Below are 21,311 nucleotides of genomic sequence, written 5' to 3'. Positions count from 1 at the left end.
TGCGAAGCGCCGGATTTTGAGGAAAATAAGGAAAGTCTTAAATAATGATAACATATTTTACAGTCTTTAAAACAAATTCAAGGCAACAGATTCTTAAATTATGCAACACTTTCTATTTTCTACACCGGATCAGGTTAACTTATATATTTTAAGGTAAAAAAAAAAAAAATTTTTTTTTTTTTTTTTTTTTTTTGGAATTGGGATTTTTTTTTTTTCAATTGGGAAAAAAACTACCAGATTTGCATTGGGAATGGGGCCGAATTTCGGACCCGTGGCATGGGGCGGAAAAAGCCTGAATGCTAACCATTCTGACCTTAAACACAATATAGGAAACCGTACCAGGGGTTTTTTTTAGAAAAAGGGGAAGACGCTGGACGCTGGGTAAAAGGGGAAAATCGAGCGCGAAAGAGACATATTTGGGCAAAAAATAAAAACTGTTCATTTCAATGTCTATAACTCACCTACAGACTTCAGGTTTTTTTTTAGAAAAAGAGTCATGTCTCTGACCTTTTTGTTCTTAAACACATGAACAAGTATGATATTAAAGTCAAAGTCCTAAATAAAGTTGCAGGGGTAGATCTAATAATGGGAAATGTTTTCAACTTGGGCCGGGGAACGATGTCAATATTGTGATTTCAATTTCATGATGAATGGGTTGACGATCTAGATCTGCTACAGTATTGGAAGGGAAAGGTGCGGCAGCTGCCGATTGTCTACTTTCACTTTCACAATAATCCGACAGTATTAATTGATGTTGATTACATGTACCTCCGAATCCTGCTGGGTTTCAACGGTTTTTGATGATTCATTCTTAAAAAATACGTCAACGCAATTAATATTTTCCGAGTCCGAACGTTTTATTTTGTTCGTGTATGAACGCCAATTGTGAGACTTTTTCTGTTTTAACGTTTATATCTTGGCTTTCACATAACCCGGATGAAAATTCGACTGGTTTCCGGTAATTAATTGACGAAACACCCTTCTCGCCCAAGACCGGAATCCAGTAAAATAGTCACATGATTAATACGATTAGTTGCCCGGTTTCCATGACGTAATTTAAGAGCTATATATAGAATCACTGGGATTCCCAGATTTGAGTGTTCGTCGGGAGAGAGAGAGAGAGAGAGAGAGCGAGATCGTTGTACATGGTACAAATTGGATAAGCGTCGACTTCCCAAAAGAAAAAAAAAATTCTTTGAGGGTAAAATATTATATTTTGGTGAAAAATTATATTTTTGGAGGGGAAATGGTATTTTTAGGGGAAAAATTCTGGTAGGGGAAGACGCCGAATATCGGCGTCACTTTCTTAGTAAAAAAAAACCCTGCGTACATCCAACTTGTTGTCATTAAAGTCCAGAGTTTACATGAAATTATGTTACACGAGATATGTATTTCATACTACACTACGCGACCCGTGATTTTTGCTGCAATTCTCGCATCACCGCATGTACATGTAACATATATGTATACATTTACATTATACATTGCAATAATAAAGCTTTTGTTGTTGTCGTATACAATGGGCGTATTAGCTAAAATACTCCAGTTCGACATGAATTTGATGAAGTAATGTCGGAAGCTTTAACGGCTCCAAATTAATATAACAGCGCAGAATGATCATGCAATAATTATTGAACATAACATGTAAACATTATTTAATTATATTCCAGGCCCGAATACACTACCACTTTTCAAATTCCATATTGTTGCCATATACATGTAGCACCGTCTAAATTGAAAGTTGCATAGTGTTTCGTCATTGGTCTGTTATAAATACCTTGTTTCTCTATACATGGTATTTGATTTAGACAAAACTAATAATTTGGTAATTTACGAGAAATATGATATAAGCTTTTTAAATACGCTCGTCCCACATTATGCACTGTACTCTTTACACTTCTGAAAAATGGCGTAGTCATATGGTTGTGTTAATGAAATTCTCAAGCATATTTACCGACATAAATGTTTAAGATTATTTTTTTCGTAAGTGAAGTTGTAATTATGTTGGATTATTTGATAATTGTGAACATTAGAAAAGCGTTATGTATACAGTTATCGATACAATTCGGTTTATATGCATGAATTGCTGAATCATCGATGTCACCGATATCCACTGCAATCACGGCGAATCACCGCAAAACTGAGGGGAATCAGGGCGAAGATTATCTTGCTCTCGCGCGACGGCAGAGTGACGAATCACGTGAAATCGCGGTGATTTTCCACTCAAAAATCAAACTGTCCGCCTTGACTCCGCAAATTAGGCAACAATCACGGGTCACGTAGTGTATACATTGTATTTACAGAAGCGAAGGAGTCATAAAAAAACTAAATTTAGTATTAACGACACGCTTACATTTACATCAATTTTAACTTTAATCCTTTGCTTAAAACAATAAAGTTACAAAGATATGAACCTCCAATTTTGGTCATCCTTCTCTTTGTCAAAATTTATTAAAAACCACACTATTTTTTTTAAATTTGTGTATCAAATGCTAACCATTCTTACCTAAAACATGATTAAGGAAACCGAAATTTTGACGCAGCGAGTTATTTTATTCTTATGGAAGATTAAATTATGCATGACAAAAATACAATCGGAAATATTTTTACAATCTTTTGAGGCTTTAAAAAAGATTTTACTGTTAAATAAAATAACACGTCTGACTTGTCGTCATTAAAATCCAGAGTTTGAATGAAATTACGTTACACGAGATACGCATTTCATACCATATAAGAGCAAAGGAAACATAAAGAACTAAATTTAGTATAAGCGACACGCTTACCTAAATTTAAACTTTAATCCAATTCTTAAAACAATAAAGTTGCAAGATACGGTAACTGCACGCACTTTGTAAAAAAATCTCAAATTCATTTGAACTCCACACTCATTCCATCACGCGAAACCCTTAAGGTGTCGCAATACAGAAGCGAAGGAGTCATAAAAAAACTCAATTTAGCATTAACAACATGCTTACATGTACATCAATTTTAACTTTAATCCTTTGCTTAAAACAATAAAGTTACAAAGATTTGAACCTCCAATTTTGGTCATCCTTCTCTTTCTCAAAATTTATTAAAAACCACACTATTTTTTTTTAAATTTGTGCATCAAATGCTAACCATTCTTACCTAAAACATGATTAAGGAAACCGAAATCTTTACGCAGCGAGTTATTTATTCTTATGGAAGATTAAATTATGCATGACAAAAATACAATCGGAAATATTTTTACAATCTTTTAATGCTTTAAAAAATATTTTACTGTTAAATAAAATAACACGTCTGACTTGTCGTCATTAAAATCCAGAGTTTTAATGAAATTACGTTACACGAGATACGCATTTCATACCATATTAGAGCAAAGGAGACATAAAGAACTAAATTTAGTATAAGCAACACGCTTACCTAAATTTAAACTTTAATCCAATTCTTAAAACAATATTATAAAGTTGCAAGACACAGTAACATGCACGCACTTCCATTTTCTGTGATTTTTTTGCGTTCCATTTCTCAAAATTTATTTACAACCACACTAATTCTTAATTACATTTGTATCAAATGCTTAACATAACAAAGCCGTAATCCTGTCGCTGTAAATTATTTTATTCCTATGAAAATTTAAATTATGCATGGCAAACACAAAATCCAAAATAATATTGGATTCTTTCTATGCTTAAAAACATATTTAACTGCACGACTGACTTGTAGTCATTAAAATCCAGAGTTTAAATGAAAATACGCCACACAAGATATAGCTGTATTCCATATCAATTCATGTGTGCTGAACAAAGGGGCAAATATACACTAGGCTTACAATGCTCAAACCAAAAGGTTCCAAATTGTTGCAAACAAATAAATTAAACATTCACATTTATCAATTATAATTACAAGCTATTTGTTTTTGTACTGCTATAAATTGTGGTGTGGTGAACCTATATGAGAATCAGGTGAACCACTGCCCTAATCAGAAATCAGTCTGAATTAATGTTACTCAGCTTTACATATTCTACTAATTATTAATTAAAAAAAAAAATTAAATCTTGACAGAACTTTGTCAAGTTTACGATGCTTATAATTTGAGAAGTTAATGATTTATAATCATCGAGGGGGGTATTCCAGACGTTAAACATTGCATCATTACATGGAAAAACAGCTGCACAACTGTATGCGATAAGGTAAAACAGTATATTCTATCGAGAACTAACTTGCATAGCAACGTCCGAAATGTGCAAACTCCGACATCTATTTCGATATTTATAAATTCAAGATATAACGTTAACTGAACTGTTGTACAGAAATCAAACTATAAAACTTGTGTTTTGATAAAAATAATAAGCAAAGCAAACCAAAAAAACTTACCCTTTTAACGGCAAAACAATAAATTTATCCAATATTCAACACATGTATTTCCATTCAAATTATGCCCTTGAAGTTGAACTTTAACGGTTGATTGTCGTTTCGTTCCACTATCAGTTCGTGCCACTAATATTTGTGTTGTTTATTTTTCAAGGTAAGTTTCGTAAGAAATAAATGTGTTTGAAAACTTTCTCGTATGGTAATGGTATATAAAATTCAACTCATCGGACAAATTCAATAACACAATGACACTTACCAAGTTTTCTGAACAACCGTACACAGGGCAAAATGCGGGAGCCGCGTGATGTCTATTTCCATATCCACGGGTGTGTTTATGTCAAATGCTAGTGTTTTTCAATAGATCGTATACTTATCTAAAAAACGGCGAAGTAGCGTTCACTTTAAGTATTTTGATGATGTTATTTTGTAAATAATTTCTCGCGTTCTTTTCGAACGTTCATTTGCAGCCATTTTGATTGTTGGTTGTATACTTCCGAAATTATGTGTTTAAATGACTCTCAAAAATGTTTTTAGTGCAAAAATGGTAGTTTTAAGTATCGATTTCTCGGATTTATTATATATATTTTGTTAACTTATTTGCGTTTAAATTTGATTGTTTGTTGTTTACTTGCGAACTATTTTTCCTGTGTACGCTAGTGGATATGTAATCAGGTTACCATATTTACATCAATGAAATTTAACTGTTGTTTGTTTTTGTTTGTTTTGTTAATATTTTCTAAACGGGTTCAGCTTCGTATGTTAAACGCAATATGAACTTATTTATTAATTTGGGAATAAAATCGCAATATGTATTAATTAATATCAAATTTGAAGTGTCTATCGCGTGAATTGTCTCCTTGGGTTGAATTGTGTTTGGGTTGCTATTAACGCTATTAACGCTTCCGGCGAGAACTCATTTTATAGCGATTGCGCAATAAAAAACACCACTTTTTCGTAATTTTATCAAAAACTGGACTTTTCCCAGATATGACGAATACGCCATCGTGTAGATTGAGTTCTGGTCCATATACATGTCAAATTTCAGCACAAGTGTTGGGCCAGTTTTCAAGACTCCCAAATCGCTGCTATACGCTGGAGCTTAACGAATTTTAGCCCCCTTTATCATTCGTTCGATTGAACGTCATCAATGATGACGTCCAATACAGCACTCATTCCATATCAAGCCAGTACCATACTAGCGAGTTGTATACCGGGTATATTCTACAAACCCATGCTGGTATATAAGTAATGCCGTATTAAACCAGTACTATACTAGCGAGTTATATAGCGGGTATATCCTACTACCCCATGCTCATTATAAGAAATGCCGTATCAAGCCAGTACTATATTAGCGAGTTATATAGCGGGTATATTCTACTACCCCATGCTCGTATATAAGTAATGCCGTATCAAACCGGTACTATACTAGAGAGTCATAGCGGGTATATACTACTACCCCATGCTCGTATATAAGTAATGCCGTATCCAGCCGGTACTATACTAGCAAGCTATATACCGGATATATCCTACTACCCAATGCTGGTATATAAGTAATGCCGTATCAAGCCGGTACTATACTAACGAGTCATATACCGGGTATATCCTACTACCCCATGCTCGTATATACGTAATGCCGTATCAAGCCAGTACTATACTAGCGAGTTATATACCGGGTATATCCTACTACCCCATGCTCGTATATAAGTAATGCCGTTTCAAGCCAGTACTATACTAGCGAGTTATATACCGGGTATATCCTACTACCCATGCTCGTATATAAGTAATGCCGTATCAAGCCAGTACTATACTAGCGAGTCATGTACCGGATATATACTACTACCCCATGCTCGTATATAAGTAATGCCGTACCAAGCCAGTACTATACTAGCGAGTTATATAGCGGGTATATCCTACTACCCCATGCTCGTATACAAGTAATGCCGTATCAAGCCAGTACTTTACTAGCGAGCAATATACCGGATATATCCTACTACCCAATGCTCGTATATAAGTAATGCCGTATCAAGCCAGTACTATACTAGCGAGTCATATACCGGGTATATCCTACTACCCCATTCCTTTATATAAGTAATGCCGTATCAAGCCGGTACTAAACTAGCGAGTTATATAGCGGGTATATCCTACTACCCCATGCTCGTATATAAGTAATGTCGTTTCAAGCCAGTACTATACTAGCGAGTTATATACCGGGTATAACCTACTACCCCATGCTGGTATAAAAGTAATGCCGTATCAAGCCGGTACTATACTAGCGAGTTATATAACGGGTATATCCTACTACCCCATACTCGTATATAAGTAATGCCGTATCAAGCCAGTACTTTACTAGCGAGTCATATACCGGATATATCCTACTACCCCATGCTCGTATACCCGGTATAAGTAATGCCGTATCAAGCCAGTACTATACTAGCGAGTCATAGCGGGTATATACTACTACCCATGCTCGTATATAAGTAATGCCGTTTCAAGCCAGTACTATACTAGCGAGTCATATACCGGGTATACCCTACTTCCCCATGCTCGTATATAAGTAATGCCGTATCAAGCCAGTACTATACTAACGAGTCATATACCGGGTATATCCTACTACCCCATGCTCGTATAAAAGTAATGCCGTATCAAGCCAGTACTATACTAGCGAGCCATAGCGGGTATATACTACTACCCCATGCTCGTATGTAAGTAATGCCGTACCAACCCAGGACTATACTAGCGAGTCATATACCGGGTATATCCTAATACCCCATGCCTTTATATAAGTAATGCCGTATCAAGCCAGTACCATACTAGCGAGTTGTATACCGGGTATATTCTACAAACCCATGCTGGTATATAAGTAATGCCGTATTAAACCAGTACTATACTAGCGAGTTATATAGCGGGTATATCCTACTACCCCATGCTCATTATAAGAAATGCCGTATCAAGCCAGTACTATATTAGCGAGTTATATAGCGGGTATATTCTACTACCCCATGCTCGTATATAAGTAATGCCGTATCAAACCGGTACTATACTAGAGAGTCATAGCGGGTATATACTACTACCCCATGCTCGTATATAAGTAATGCCGTATCCAGCCGGTACTATACTAGCAAGCTATATACCGGATATATCCTACTACCCAATGCTGGTATATAAGTAATGCCGTATCAAGCCGGTACTATACTAACGAGTCATATACCGGGTATATCCTACTACCCCATGCTCGTATATACGTAATGCCGTATCAAGCCAGTACTATACTAGCGAGTTATATACCGGGTATATCCTACTACCCCATGCTCGTATATAAGTAATGCCGTTTCAAGCCAGTACTATACTAGCGAGTTATATACCGGGTATATCCTACTACCCATGCTCGTATATAAGTAATGCCGTATCAAGCCAGTACTATACTAGCGAGTCATGTACCGGATATATACTACTACCCCATGCTCGTATATAAGTAATGCCGTACCAAGCCAGTACTATACTAGCGAGTTATATAGCGGGTATATCCTACTACCCCATGCTCGTATACAAGTAATGCCGTATCAAGCCAGTACTTTACTAGCGAGCAATATACCGGATATATCCTACTACCCAATGCTCGTATATAAGTAATGCCGTATCAAGCCTGTACTATACTAGCGAGTTATATAGCGGTATATACTACTACCCCATGCTGTTATAAGTAATACCGTATTAGTTACACTGTTTGTAACTGATGGTGTATGAGAGCGAAGCTCGAGAAGGGAACTGAGGGTGTATATCCTATACACAATCAGTTACTAACTGTGTATCCATTATATCTCAACCGATTACTCGGGGTGTATGGAAATTTCTCAGGGTGTATGGAAAATACACAATGGGCACATGGCCTCTCAAAGCAAATCGAATCAGGTCATTTTTGTAGGAGGCGAGTTATACCTTACTACCCTATGCTCGTATAAGTAATGCCGTATCACATCAGTTGTATTTTTGACGTCATTTAGTTATATACAGGATAGTCATATAGCGGGTATTTCCTATAACCCCCAAGTACGTACTGTTAATGCTATATCAAACCTGTTATATGCCTAATTTCACAAAGCGGGTATAACCGACTATCCCAGGCTCAAGTATGCCAAGCGGTATCTACCCAGTAATATTCTATATGTCATTATGCGGGGATACCTGACTATCGTATGTTCGTATTTAAGTGATGCTGTAGCACATTAGTTCAACACTCACAAGTCATACCAAGGGTATATAGGGTTAGGGCAACTAAACCTAATCATATTGTTCACTGCTCGCCTGCATGGTCTGTTCTTCTAAAAGCCATGTAAGAAACACGATCATTCTGCTGTGTGCATAGTTTGATCAAATTAATGAATGCTAGTTCGGTTGTTCGGCGTAGCTGTCTTACCAAGCTTTTCACATAAAATACCCTTTATCAACAAACAATTAAATGATGGGGAAATTTCACGCCTGTAGACCCGAATGAATGAATCAGAATATTTTAATTATTGATTTCAGAGAAATCACCCACAGCATTGGCCAAATCACTGCGGAACTCCGGACTTCTTCATGCACGTTTTTGACCTAACAACAATCACTGCGAAATAGCGCAGACCGTGTTTGACTTACGCTGGCCGCATACGCATTAAGACCTATTTTCGCAAGACGCGACTCTAAGTGTGATTTGGTTGTGTTGAAAGAACACTGTGCATGTATGAACTATTTACATCTCATTGCGATGGCGATATAATAAATTCATAATAAGCCTTGTGAGGCCACATATGATCACATGTAGTATATTTTTATCTAAGGACAAAATTGTTCGGTTTGAATATACGTGCACTTTATAAGACACATCATGCGGTGGATATGCGACAATTAAACCTTTATTTTCTATTTAAATATTTATAAACGTGAATATACGACTTGCTTTAACGATACAAGCGTTAATTCGTTACTGATAGGATCATGCGGCAGCAATGAATAGGACACTCCTCGTGTAAGTAATCATCATAGTCTAGGGACCCTTCAGATTTTGCATCGTAAAAAGTGTGACCCAGTAATATTGCTTAAAATGGTTGAGCTAACTTAATTTTCATCTTTTCTCGTGCTCTTTAATTACCCACATATTTAGGTCTGGTTGATAGTACTTATACTTCCCACAGAGCAATTCGGTTCAAATTACTAATAACAACAATACACATTTTTAGCTTTATTTTAAATGTGAACATATTTATTTAACGCAGACGTGTACATAATTTTAACACAGAACAAGGGCTGTTTGTAAAACATGCATGCCCCCCCTATGGGCTGTCAGTTGTAGTGGCAGCCATTGTGAATACGTTTTTGTCACTGTGAACTTGACTTTTGACCTAGTGACCTGAAAATCAATAGGGGTCATCTGCCAGTCATGATCAATGTACTTGAGAAGTTTCATGATCATAGACCTAAGTATTCTTGAGCTATCAACAGGAAACCATTAAACTGTTTTGAGTCACTATGACCTTAATCTTTGACCTAGTGACCTGAAAATCAATAAGGGTCTTCTGCCAGTCATTATCAATGTACCTATGAAGGGGGTCATCTGCCAGTCATTATCAATGTACCAATGATTTTTTTATTTTATGATCCTAGGCGTAAGCATTTATGAGTTATCATCCGGAAACCATTTTTCTATTTCGAGTCACTGTGACCTTGACCTTTGACTTAGTGACCTGAAAATCAATAGATGTCATCTCCGAGTCATCATCAATGTACCTATGAAGTTTCATGATCCTCGGCGTTAGCGTTCTTGAGTTATCATCCGGAAACAATTTTACTATTTCGAGATCAATAAACCTATGAAGTTTCATGATCCTAGCCCAAAGCGTTCTCGAATTATCATCAGGAAACCATCTGGTGGACCAACCAACTGACATGTGCAAAACAATATACCCCTCTTCTTCCAAGGGGGGCATACATATAATATTAATTTTTAGTAATCTAAATTTAATAAAAATTGCTAGATTGTATTTTCCGAGAAATTATCGGAAAACATCGTTAAAGTTAAAGGGTATCTGCCAGCTTATGCCATTATAACACAAATGTTAAATGACAAAAGCTGTTGCCCGGTTCACGGCACGCGGAGCCTGCCCTATTGTGAACCAAAATCTTTTTGTGTATTTCATCCTTGTAGTTACCTTGACATAGAACAGACACATTGGTTACTTTTATGAAACAATTCTTATAAAACTTGGTATACAAATTGCGACATTGTTGCCCATTTGTCCGTCAGTCCATGTCCGAATAGTAGCTAAAATTGAGAAAACTCAGTAAGATTTCATGAAACTTAATATTCACATAATTTTTAAATACACAAAATAATACATTGACCATTTTAATTTTGTGATAAAACTTGGTTTACAAATGAACTCAGAAGAGCAATGTGATATTTATTTTGTCCCTACCGTTTTCACATGAAGGGATTTACGGTTGACCCACTGTCCATCGGTCTGTCAGTCAAAAAAACCTGGATCTGGTTACAATGTTTTCCTAAGATTTCACCAGGTTACCTACTTTTTGGAAACACTCAACCCAGGCTTACTCAACCAAGATGAGCATGTCGATCAGGTTTCATTAACATTGAGTCGAAAAAAGCCTGGTTTCTTCCATCACCTGATGATCCTCTAACACAGCAAGTCAATCCTCGAATGTCCGAAATATGTTCTGGTTCTTATAGTGGCAGACAAAAACAAGACCTATGATTTTAAGTAAATTTGTTATGTTCATATAAACATTAATTATTCCAACTATTTTTTTAGCTCGTATATGTTGTTATACAATTGTATTAAACATGGCCATTTAAGTCTTTCATAAGATTCTAACTAAACAAATGAGTTTTAATTTCTTTTAAAACTCTTGATGCAAGCAAACGATGAACGGCAGTATTGGGGGAAAAAAACTGGCAGACAATATGTATTTGACCATCAAAACTAGAGAAGACTGAGATAAAGATATGCAGAAAATGAAGCAACACCAGTTCATACACAGTGCTAAACTCACATCATAGAGATGTTTAAGTTCATGGATTTCAAGACTATTAAAGCTCAGGACTTTGGTACAGTCTCCCCATCTACAGCATTTCTCTTGAACCACATGAGAGATGATATGTGCATCTTGCTGTCCTATGGAGTGGAAGTCTTCCTTGCAGGATATCCATTTGCACGAATACTCCTATAACAAGCAACTTTGTAAACTGCAGATTGGAAGCCAAAGTCAATTAACTTACAGTGTCCACATTTTTAACTTTAGTTATAATCATTGACTAAGTTTTTCACAAATGTTATTTTTGATTGAAAATGTTAATGAAAAGGCAAAAAAAAAGAGATTTACTGTGAAATAAGTCAATGGAGATAAGCCTACTAATAGCTCTTGGTGTGTATTGTGGATTTCACCATGATTTGTTTAACTCTATTTTTGTTTTATTTATCTATATATTGATATTTTCTATGAGTTCTTTACGCAGATACACATCTAATCAGAGCCTCTGTTAATGTAATAAAAGTATGTTACTGTTCTGTTCTTCTGTTAATAACTAATCTAAAAAAAAAAGAAAAAAAGTAAATTTGCACTATTGTATGAATATGGCATACACTTATTTTTCCATGTTGAAATCTTATTAAATTCATGATATGAAGCCCTAAAATGTTTGTAACAAACAGATGGATGGACTGACAGACTGACCGATGGAAAACGCCAACACTATATCTCTCTGGCTTTGGAAAGGATAATGATTCAACAGAAAGTAGAAATCATCAATAAAAACTTGATGCATCTAAGTTAACTTAGCAATTAGTGAGTTCAATATGTCCTTTAACTGAACAAAAAACAGATGTTTCAAAAACTTAACATGATTTGTCATTTGTTGCAAATATTAAGAAGCACTTACAGGTCCTGGGTTTCAATCACCAACATATGATAAAATAGTTCTCAGTAACAAAAGGCACAAAAATGCAAGAAAAAAATCACTTTAATGTTAAAATAAATATATATAGTTATTCAATAAACGATGTATATTTTGTCATAAAGTACCGGTCCTGGATTTTTCTCAACATCATTTAAGAGATTTAAGAGCATCAACATCCGCTGGGACAGGTTAACATGTTGTTGAATACACAGCTGCATCATGATGTAATGAAGACCACCTTGTCCACACATACGACCCAGAATCATCAGCCCAAACATCTTGATCCACATGGTGGGTGGGAAATGTTTGTATGTTCCTAAAGTTCAAAACATGTTAATGATTTATCATTTCAAGTATAAAAGGCAAGCCTTAAAATTCTTAGAAAGCTTTAACATCTGAAGGTTAATATCACCCTGGCTGTGCAGATCTTGGTAATATACCCATTTAAAAAACATTCCTTAAAGCCACACACCTTGAAATGAAATATCTGGCATCGTAAATTTGGATATAAATAAGAAACATATTTTATCTTTGCCAATTAGAATATATCTGGTGGTTGCAAGGTAGAAATCCGTCTTTCTTGTGCTTTAAAACTTAAAAATTATTGTGTTTCTCGAATTGAACATGTACGTATACAAATCATACATTCAGTTTTAAAATATAAAATAATAAATTACTTGCTAACTAGGCTATAGATTTAATGACAATTTTGCACACTTTCAAATTGCATCTATATGTACTGAGTAACATGTATTTCATTTCAAGGTGTGTGGCTTTAATGTAATAAACAAGAGTGCTAAACTGTCACAAGATACACCCGTTTGAAGGTTTTGGACACCATGCTAAACGCTGGAAATGCACTAAGTGACCTAGTTTTCGACCCGGCATGACCTATATCTGAACTTGACTTAGATATCATTAAGACACAACTTCTGCACAAATTTGGTGAAGATCGGATGAAAACTCTTTCAATTAAAGAGCTTACACCATGCTAAATCCTTGAAATGCACCCTGTGAACTAGTTTTTGACCCAGCATGACCCATATTTGAACTTGAACTAGATATTGTCTAGATACAACTTCTGACCACATTTTTTGAAGATCAGATGAAAACTACTTCAATAAGATAAAATAAAAATTTGGGGAGGGGGTAGGGGGGTTGAGAGGGGGGTATAACGTGGGGTGTGGTCATTTATTAGACGATCTGACGATCTTTCAAAAATAAAACAAATTTGGGGGGGGGGTGGGGGGGGGGGCAGGGATTCTGGGTTGGGGCGTGGGGTATTGCAGTGCTGCAGCTAGGATTTGAAAAAGGCAGGGGGATTTTTTGTCAAAAGGGCACATTGGACGCGCAGTATTTTGTCAAAAGGGCACTTTCGAGCGCGCGGGCGTTTCTAGAATGCTTCCTCATGCATGTTAATTTATGTGTTATCAATAATTGTAAGAATAAATTATTCCCATTGTCATTAAACAATTCAAATTTAATTACTACAATGAGGAATAAATTAATTACAATGTATTTTAATAAGAGATTTATTAATCATCATATGTAAAAAAATAAATAAAAAATAAAATTTTTTTTTAAGGGCAGGGGGGGCCCTAGGAAGGTCAGGGCGGAGGTTCGGGAGGGTAGGGCGGGGCGCCCTTCGATTTAGGCCTAGCTGGAGCACTGGTATTGCACGGGTGGAATCCAATGTGGTATTCAGGTAAGTGTTGTTTTGTCAAAGTATTAATAAAATCTTATCATAAATAAAGAAGTTATGTGAATTTAAGCAAAATGTCCAATTCTCAAAGTAAAAAAGGGGCCATAATTCTATCAAAATGCTTGATTCAGTGGTCTAATCTTGTTTATAAGTTGGGGTCATGTTGGAAAACAAGTATGCAAAATATAATAGCAATATGTCAAAGAACATAGGAAATATTTGGGGTAGTACGCAAACTTTAACATAGATTTATCAATAATATGCATATTCTGAGTATAAAAGGGGCCGTAATTCTATCAAAATGCTTGATTAAGTGGTCTGCTCTTGTTTGTAGGTTAAAGGTCATGTTGGTAAACAAGTATGCAATATAACAAAGCAATATGTTAAAGGACATAGGAAATATTTGGGGTAGTACGCACAATTTAACATAGATTTATCAATAATATGCATATTCTAAGTATAAAAGGGGCAATAATTCTGTCAAAATGATTGATACAGTGGTCTTCTCTTGTTTATAGGTTGGGATCATGTTGGTAAACAAGTATGCAAAATATGAAAGCAATATGTCAATGGACATTGAAAATATTTGAAGTAGTACGCAAACTTTAACATTTGCACGCTCACGGAAACGCCAACGCCGGGGTGAGTAGGATAGCTCCACTATATATATTTCATATATAATAGTCCAGCTAAAATACAGTCAACAATTAAAGAGTTGTTGTCACTGGGAATGTGATCTTGCATATATACACTTCATGTTGACAACATATTATTTTCAATTAAATTGTTAAACAAGATCTGTCTCCATAGGATGACGTATGACCCCAATAAATGCTTTGATAGAAATTATGAGCATTTTTCGAAATCTAAATGCATTTTTTAAACCCTAAACACGGACCCTAATGTCAAGGTCATGGGGTAAAAATTTGTGTGCATATGGAAAGGCCTTGTCCATGTACACATGCATATCAAATATGAATGTTACATCTGAAGCGACAAAATAAGTTATGAGCATTTTTCGAAACCTAAACACAAAGTGTGACGGACGGACAGACAGACATCAGATAAACAGACGGAAGGACAGTGCGATCACTATATGCCCTCCTTCGGCGGCATAAAAAACGTTAATTTAGAAATGCAAAATAAGTCCCAAACTAGAGAGCGGACACCATACTTAATCCTTGAAATGCACTAAGTGACCCTGTGACCTAGTTTTTGACCCGGCATGACCCATATTCGAACATAACCTAGATGTTGTCTTGATACAACTTCTGACCAAGTTTGGTAAAGATCAGATGAAAACTATTTGAATTAGAGAGCGGACAAGAAAAGTGTGACAGACAGACAGACAGTGAGAAAACTATATACCCACTTTTCTTCTAAAGGGGGCATAAAAAATGTGGAGTAAAATATATACAAATGTGTTCTTTTTCTTTGCAGACTGACTTACCTATCAAAATAGTTACATAAACAAATATGTATAATTATATTGTTAATATTATGCGCATAAATAAAACATTTGCTATTTCATGTAAAATTAATTGTAGACAGCAAATAATGAAACAAGAAACCGTTTGAGACGGGTGATGCTCCACAAAGGTTTTTTTGTCACAATATTGCACTATATATTCAGATAAAAGGAAACGTCTTGAGGGGCATAACTTTGGACAAATTAATACAATGGATGGTTTAGTAACTTAAAAATTTCAAAGGGCCATAACTCTGTAAATAAATCATCTAACCAGAACCCACTAATAACATGCGCATCTCCTCAAGGTAGTTATGCTTCCCATAAAGCTTCATTGTATTCCAGTCAGTAGTTGGGGAGAAATAGCCCGGACAAGAATTGCACTATATGTACAGTTTATAGAAAATTTCAAAGGGCCATAACTCTGTGAAAAATCATCCGACCATAACCGGCTTATAATATGCACATCTCCTGTTGGTAGCGAAGCTTCCCATAAAATTTCATTGAATTCATGTAATAAGTTGCTGAGAAATAGCTCGGACAAGAATTGCACTATATGTACAATGGAAAATTTCAAATGGCCATAACTCTGTGGAAAATCATCCGACAAGAACCAGCTGATAATATGCACATCTCCTGTTGGTAGTGAAGCTTCCCATAAAGTTTCATTGAATTCCCGTAATAAGTTGCTGAGAAATTGCTCGGACAAGAATTGCACTATATGTACAATGGAAAATTTCAAAGGGCCATAACTCTGTGAAAAATCATCCGACGAAAACCGGCGGATAATATCCACATCTCCTCTTGATAGTGAAGCTTCCCATAAAGTTTCATTGAATTCCTGTTATAAGTTGCTGAGAAATAGCTCGGACAAGAATTGCACTATATGTACAATGTAAAATTTCAAAGGGCCATAACTCTGTGAAAAATCATCCGACAAAAACCGGCTGATAATATGCACATCTCCTCTTGGTAGTGATGCTTCCCATAAAGTTTCATTGAATTCCAGTCATTAGTTGCTGAGAAATAGCCCGGACAAGAATTGCACTATATGTACAGTAAATGGAAAATTTCAAAGGGCCATAACTCTGTGAAAAATCATCGGACCAGAACCCGCTGATAATATGCACATCTCCTCTTGGTAGTAAATCTTCCCATAAAGTTTCATTGAATTCCGGTCATTAATTGCTGAGAAATAGCCCTGACAAGAATTGCACTATATGTACAGTTAATAGAAAATTTAAAAGGGCCATAACTCTGTGACAAATCATCCGACCAGAACCCGCTGATAATATGCACATTTCTTCTTAATAGTGAAGCTTCCCATTAAGTTGCATTGAATTCCGGCCTTTAGTTGCTGAGAATCCAAAAATTGTTCACGGACGGACAGACGGAATGACGAAGCGGCGAATATATGCTCCCCCACAAATTTTTTGGGGGAGCATAAAATGTCAAATTAACATGGATAATAGAAAATATTGTGAAATGCTTTATTTATAAATTAGAAACTAGATAACACTTCTAAAATGATTGCAAGTTTCCATGACTCATTGAGGAATAAACCATGTAAAATGTTAGTTTTGCAAATTTATATAGTTATGGGAAACAACTACACGTACATTAAATTTAAATATCAAAGCTTTTTTTATAATTGTATATGTACCAGTAAAACACCGCTTCATTCGTAAGAATGTCATTTGAGCCTAGATGAAGATACAGCTGTTGAACATCCATCTTCCGCAAGTCTCTCAACAATGCATGGCGAAAACGATCACAAGAAAATTTGGCACCTTTGAAAAAGGAGTTGGCGAATGTCTGTGTAAATAAATCACAAATATACATGAATGAATACACAAGGAAAATTCATGCTTTGCCTCAAGATTAAAATGAAAAGTTTGCAATTACAATTCCCTACAATCTGTAAAATATTCCACACGCTTAAATAAAATATATAACCATGCAAATTAGTTAGAAAACGCAATGATGCCAATCATTGCACATGATGACATCAGCATAATAAGTTTAACTTTATATTGATGACAAATACTGTAATCATACGAAGCTTAGGACTTGACATTTGAACTGTTTAAGTATAAAGAAATGAAATAATTACATCATTTATAGAAACTATGAGTATCACGTTTAAATGGTGGCATTTCGTGTTTTCTAAAAAATGTTTACAAAAACAGTAAACATTTAAACGACTGTTGATATCAACATAATCCATTTTAGTTCATTACGTTACAATGTTGCAAAACTTATTAAAAGCTGTTAAAAAAAGACTGGTATACATTTGTATCATGTGTGCCAGATGGCCCTTATTCACAACAGCGTAAACATAACAAAACACCATGTACGACCTAGACGTCTTGAATATTTGACACACGTCGGCACAAAGTGCTCGGGAAAATTTTCCAGCTCTTTGTTGCATGATCATTCCCCGAATTGTCTTGAACATTTGACGCGCGTCAGCACAACGTGCATGAGGACATTTTTTCCGACATTTATTCATCCGCATTCATTTTTAATTTAATAAACAGATACTCGTTTTTATGTACATCTTGTTAGGTAGAAAACAATAAAAAATTTACACAGGTGTAGTCTTTTTGAAGAAATGTGAGATCAATATTTATTTGTCTTTGTTATAAAATACTACGGCATGTAAGTAGAAAATGTGTACCCAATGACTCAACAACGGCAAGAACAGTTGGTTTTAATATGACGTCATTGCCCAAATGGGTAATGATCTGAATATAACTTCTGGAAATAATCATTACTTTCAGTTTGGAAATGCGATGTCAATGACGCTTTTATAACTGACATATGAATACCGTTTAAACGGTAACCTTTGTTTATTTCATTAATCATTTTGTTTTAACGTTTAGAAAAATGTGTACATGTGATACCATTAATAGAAACAAACCTGAAACTGTAATTACTGTTCTATACCATTGTCATTACATATTCTCATCAGAGATTGGCAGGCATTTGACAGCTATATCGTCAGGAAGAATATCCTTAATCCGATGAGAATTGGAGTCCCCAGCAATACGGTTCACTTTTCTCCTGTCTTGGGCACCCGAAAAAATAAAAGAAAAATGCTTCCTGACACAACACTGCATCCTGTTCAAAAGAGCCTGCGTAATAAATCTACTAATTTAATTAGTAGTAATTATAAAAAGACAAGTCTTAACAACCCAAATACTACCTTAACAATACTATTGCAACAAGACTAATCAGGACGACTAAACTTGTCTTATGTGTATCTAACTACACAAAAAGAATATAAACAAAACAGATCAATCACGCTTTAATAAAAATAAAGGTCACACAAGTTAAAAAGCACTAGTTTTCAATAATCAATAAGTGTCAAAATTGCAATACACTGGTCAGTGTTCAGTGCAAATATCACTATGAACATGTCAAAAGTGTCAATTATTGCACTAGTGTGTAACACACTGAATGTGTCCAAATGCGCGAAGCACCTGTTTTTTAATAATTAGTATTAAAGTGTCACTCAAAATTGCAATCCACTGGTAAGTGTTCAATCAATGCAAATATCACACAGTCACTATAAACACATCAAGTGTCAATTATTGCACTAGTGTAAAACACACTGTAAGTGTCCAAATGCGCGAAGCACGTGTTTTTAATAGATCACAAAATGGGTAATAAAACGCACAGTTGAACTTAAGGTGAAAAGTAAACACAAATCCTTCGTTCACTCACACCGAGTTACTAGGACTAGGTCGCGAAAATGAATGCCACTTTGAATTATACACTTTACAACGTCGAAATACACCAAATCACAATTAAAAGATAGCTATTGCAAGTTCAAAAACAAAACTGAAATATATAAGCGCCGAAATGACTTCTTGATCTCAAAACAATGTCACAAACGTATACAATACCGGATCTCAACCGTTTGAAAGCTCGTGTGCAATCAAAAGGGGAGATTATTCCAACGATGTTTTTTCTTGTTTCTCCATTCGGTACCCCTCGCACGTTATTTGATTACGCTTTCTTCATATATGGTCATATTACACCCATTCATAACGTTTATTTATAGATGTTTGTGTTGTGACATATATGGTTATGATTACCATATAAGGTAAAGACGGCCAGGGACCAGAGTCGCTCTGATAGCGTATGGATGTTGCAAGATGAGAACGTACGAGAACCGGAAAAAGACATATCATGGGAAAGGTATGACTTTGTCAACATTGATGTTAAAGGACGTACGAAAAGAAAACTGATGCTCATAAAAAAGAAAACCGCAGCAAAGGAGATGTTTTCTTACTTCCGGTCACAATTGGAATCATTTACACAACACCAGTTCAGTGCTAACTGGCAAATCAATAAGCTTAATTCTTTGAAACGATGTCTATTAACATGATTTTATCCATGCTTTTTTGGAGAATCACAGGTGTATTGAAAGAATAAACTGCAATCCGGATATTTTGGCAAAACCGAAGTAAGCATCCATTTATCGGTTATATATCGCCACGCGGTTGTTGAATATGACCATGTAAACGAAAACGAGCTCGTGTCGGAGCTTATTTTCTGCATCAGCCCAGACGGTACTCACAACCACTTCTTTGAGGCTTAAGTTCAGGAGAAAATAAAATCTCACCTCGATAGCATCGGCTATAAGACAGATAAAATGATAGAATATCGGATGGATGCAGTGTCCAATACAAGAGCACGACGTGCATGGGGAGGTCGTCCTTAGTTTGTAGTGCGATGAGATATAAAGTGTTCCAAGGAAATTATTTTGAAACCAGCCATGCCAAGGAGCCGCAGGACGCGACCGGGGGTGTATTGAAAGGTCAACTGGATCTTGTCGTGTTAAAGGGGAACATCATTCAAAATGCTCAGGATGTTTACTGATACGCAGCGGAATACGTGCATGCACCGAAGAGCAGAATATATACCAGACGAATTTTCGAGTACATTCACCAGTTGACTACCACTGAACCCGTTAAGATTTCAGCAATGAACAAGTCATGTTACACCTGCGACAAATGTTAAGTTGGTAAGTCTGATTTAAAGTTTATTATAACTAATAAATCTTAAATAATTCTTACTAAAAGTTATAGTTAAAGGTGAACATTAGTTTTGTCTTTTTCTCTAAATCATTTATTCATTACATGTAATTCAATGAAAATATCGATAGATTGACCTTATGGTAGTTGACAGATAAGTCGGTAAGCGCGACGCCGACGACGAATCCTGAATATATGTTACATGATAATATTTTATAATGTATATTTTACCGTATGGGAAAGTCCACGCCAAAACATGTGCATGACTGGCAGCATTGGTGACCTTGACATTCGAGTCCCTGAAGCGGCGGTCGGGACAGAATTAGTAGACGATGGAATGGATGAGATGGAAAACACCGCAGACCTCATAACAGAAGGAGATACTGTAGCCGTCGTTCCTGCGGATGAAAATGATGATTACTCCTTGTTAAAGATTTTTCCGTATTCGCACGAGTAAAATAAATAACATATAGTCCTTTAAGTTTTTTTACCATCGATGGTGATCGGAAAAAAATGTCTACACTGATTATCAGATAATGCCATTTAAACAATTAACCGATAAAATTGAGGTACATGACAAAAAATAATGCAGCCTCACATTACTGAAAGGCGATAAGAACCTATAATGTCTATTGAAGCTCTCATGTGCTGCACACATACAAATGTATCATTTTATATAACCTGGATTGTTTTTACCAGGTAACTCGTACTCCATACACATTGCGAGCAGAAGTTAGAGATGACTGGGGTAACACTTTCCTGAAAGGAGAACGCGATGTAGAAGGGTAT

The 21,311-nt window shown here is 35.7% G+C and overlaps 1 protein-coding gene and 1 long non-coding RNA gene across 3 annotated transcripts in view; one reads left to right on the top strand and one right to left on the bottom strand.

Annotated features, from left to right (window-relative positions):
* Nucleotides 1–21,311, top strand: part of LOC127841291 (uncharacterized) — a 462,698-nt gene that overhangs the window by 266,887 nt on the left and 174,500 nt on the right. The window lies entirely within an intron of this gene.
* On the bottom strand, nt 10,675–12,619 carry LOC127841312 (uncharacterized). The gene is made up of 2 exons (XR_008030896.1): nt 12,433–12,619; nt 10,675–11,574 (listed from the first exon to the last, which is right to left on the bottom strand). It is a non-coding gene; the product is annotated as an uncharacterized LOC127841312 (long non-coding RNA).

Source organism: Dreissena polymorpha, chromosome 8 (genome assembly GCF_020536995.1).
Source record: "Dreissena polymorpha isolate Duluth1 chromosome 8, UMN_Dpol_1.0, whole genome shotgun sequence".
Taxonomy (NCBI): domain Eukaryota; kingdom Metazoa; phylum Mollusca; class Bivalvia; order Myida; family Dreissenidae; genus Dreissena; species Dreissena polymorpha.
The sequence above is the reverse complement of the archived record's forward strand: the minus strand, read 5'-3'. Positions and strand labels throughout refer to the sequence as shown.